The sequence below is a fragment of the Lolium perenne genome, chromosome 7 (genome assembly GCF_019359855.2).
Source record: "Lolium perenne isolate Kyuss_39 chromosome 7, Kyuss_2.0, whole genome shotgun sequence".
NCBI classification, from domain to species: domain Eukaryota; kingdom Viridiplantae; phylum Streptophyta; class Magnoliopsida; order Poales; family Poaceae; genus Lolium; species Lolium perenne.
Window position 1 is genome coordinate 90566399 of NC_067250.2, and position 3202 is coordinate 90569600.

The window sequence follows — 3202 nt, forward strand, 5'->3', positions numbered from 1 at the left end:
TTCATCTCTTGATAATACTTGATACACACTTTCTGCGCCTAGCTGAAAGGCGTTAAAGAAAAGCGCTTATGGGAGACAACCCATGTTTTTACTACAGTACTTTTATTTTATATTTAAGTCTTGGAAGTTGTTTACTACTGTAGCAACCTCTCCTTATCTTAGTTTTATTGCATTGTTGTGCCAAGTAAAGTCTCTAATAGAAGTAAGATACTAGATTTGGATTACTGCGCAGAAACAGTTTTCTTTGCTGTCACGAATCTGGGTAAAATTCTCTGTAGGTAACTCAGAAAATTATGCCAATTTACGTGAGTGATCCTCAGATATGTACGCAACTTTCATTAGTTTTAGCAGTTTCAGGCAGTTTCAGGCCTGTTAAAAATTCGTCTTTACGAACTGTTCTGTTTTGACAGATTCTGCCTTTTATTTTGCATTGCATGTTTTGCTATGTTAGATGGATTTCTTTGTTCCATTGACTTTCAGTAGCTTTGTGCAATGTCCAGAAGTATAAAGAATGATTGTGTCACCTCTGAATATGTGAATTTTGATTATGCACTAATCCTGTAATGAGTTTGTTTCGAGTTTGGTGTGGAGGAAGTTTTCAAGGATCAAGAGAGGAGAATGATACAATATGATCAAGGAGAGTGAAAGCTCTAAGCTTGGGGATGCCCCGGTGGTTCACCCCTGCATATATCAAGAAGACTCAAGCGTCTAAGCTTGGGGATGCCCAAGGCATCCCCTTCTTCATCGACAACATTATCAGGTTCCTCCCCTGAAACTATATTTTTATTCCGTCACATCTTATGTACTCCCTCCGACCCGAATTACTGTTCGGGCGAGTGTTATAAGTTGTTTTTACAATAACCCCCTTGCGAATTCAAAATAATTTTCAATCAGGTCCAAATTTAGAGTCGTCTTCCTCAAGGAGGAGGCCGACGGCGCAGCGCTGCCGTCCGCAGCTCCCCGGCGAGAGGGAGTTCGGGGCGGATCCGCTCGGTGTCGGGAGGCTCCCGCGGAGGGCCCGCCGGCCGATCGCTTCTCCTTTCCCTGCGAAGGCCTCGTGGGCGACCTCACCGAGCTCCTCTTCCTCGACACCAACTGCGCCGTCGAGGTCGTCCGGCGGCCGTCGAGGTTTGGCCTCCTCTTCCTAGAGACCCACTCCGCCGCCGCTGCGCCGCCTTCGTCCGCGCTCGCGGCCGTCCCATCCGTGCCCCTCGCGTCGTGGTCCGGGACGTCGCCCTGCTCCGCCGTGGACGGGGGACACGCAGGAGCAGCTCGCAACGGCTGCTGCCGCCGGTCGATCGTGCTGCTGCTGCTACATTCTGCAACCAACCCGCCGGGGACGGGGGCCCTGCCGGTGAGAACCTTGTCTCTGCAAAAATGACACCACCTGTTTTTCTGTCAGAGCTGCAAAATTACTAGCGCTAGGCATTAACAGATCCAAGATGCAACATGGACATGGTACGCATACCAGCGTTGGGCATTAACAGATGCAAGATGGCTTCCCGTAGGTGGGATCTATTTTTCAATGTTGTAAAAATATATGGAGCTTGTAATGCTGACCTTTTTACCATGTCCTGGGAGGAAATTGCTGTATCTATCGTACCCCATGTTGTCTCAGACTTTCAGTACCACTTGATCTTTCAGCTCCATGTGCCAGACAAGGCTCTATCAAATGAAACACCAGGACCAGCATAATATTGGCGGTTATTAGAGTTCCATATGTTTTAGACCAGCAGTAAAAATGTTGGAAGTAAAGAGCACATGCACAAACAAGGAGTAGTGTTATTACCTGGTTCTTGACAGCCTTGGCCATCTTGCGGAACTCCTGGTTCTTCAGGAAGAACCCTGTGAGCGTGGACAGGCTCTGTCTGCTCAAGGGCGAGCTGACAGGTTGGGTCATGGGGTCCTGGCTGCTATCATCCTTGCCACTCTTCCTGTAGCAGAACCTGTGGCCTCTGCAAAAGGTTATGCAGTCTCAGAACAGGCGACGCAGATGTCCTGAAGAAATGACAGAGTACTTACCATTACCAAAGCCATCCTTGTTCTTTTTGACAAATTTCAACATAAACTCATCCGTCGGAAGGTTCTCATCGCTGAAGTAGTACTCCACCTGCAAATTCGAAACAGTTCACTTTCAGATAATCACACCATTCAGAATATGGTTTGTGTATTGCGCGAATGCAGGATTAGAAGATGCTTTTGGACACTGACTACAGAGATTGCATTTGTATCTACGTATGACACCATGAAGGTGCTAACTAAGGAGAACACAGGAGACTCAGCATTCTTACGAGAAACAAAAATCAGACGGTGACCGGTGTACCTGCTTGACGATCTTGTCGCGGAGCTCATCGGTAAGCACCACACTGGATCTATAGGTACAGAAGGGTTTAAACAGCACAGGCAGCTACGGACCAGAGAACTTATAGGAGTGGACATTGTAGAGGTTGTTGGGCTCCTTGCTGAACTGCACCTTGATGTTGCTGTTGCCGAACTGCTTGATCAGGAAGCAGTTGTTCTTCTTGACAAGCTCCCAGACCAGAGAACCCGGAACGGTAGTCATTTCCTTTCGCCTAAATCACCAAGATAAAAACAAAAAAGTTAGGAACTGGGTAGTAAGTAGCGCAAGGTGAGAAACATACATGAGTAAGGCAACATTTCACAACTTGCAGTGGAAATTGTGTTTGCTTTTACAGTACTGGCATAAATGTGTCAAATTCTGGCATATGCCAAGAGCTAGTTGTTTTACAGTACTGGTGACTTGAACCATTGCTAATATTAGCTACACAATATGCTTTACTTCTCAAAGATACTCAACCTAATTTAAAACTAACAATCTAAATGACTGAACTGAACTGAACTGAATCAAAGGAATATTTGCATAGAGGCATCACATGAACAATCAAGACTTACCCTAACAAGTAAATGCACAAATAAAAATTGAACTCCTATGCACAAATAAATCATAATTAACTGTGGTCTTAAGATGGCTTTACACTTGTACTGTGTAGTCTGCATGATAGATAGTAGTGTCGGCTGAAACTTACAGGATATACCTTTATGATTTGAGATATCAACCCGAGAACTAGATGAGGCTGTAACATGGAGAAATCAGGTCTAGGATCAGTCATTTTTAATTTAACCCTCTTCTTATTGATGGCTCTCTCATCAATCGTCCCGGGCACAGCTAGGTTGATCAATT

The 3202-nt window shown here is 45.5% G+C and overlaps 1 long non-coding RNA gene across 2 annotated transcripts; it reads right to left on the minus strand.

Moving 5' to 3' along the window:
• Positions 1-804: 804 nt before the first annotated feature.
• LOC127312827 (uncharacterized) lies at positions 805-2958 on the minus strand. 2 transcript variants are annotated; one of them, XR_007858609.2, is made up of 5 exons: positions 2324-2958; positions 2023-2110; positions 1790-1955; positions 1561-1665; positions 805-1369 (listed from the first exon to the last, which is right to left on the minus strand). It is a non-coding gene; the product is annotated as an uncharacterized lncRNA (long non-coding RNA). The 2 variants fall into 2 exon arrangements; XR_007858608.2 differs by having other exon boundaries at positions 805-1387.
• Positions 2959-3202: the final 244 nt, after the last annotated feature.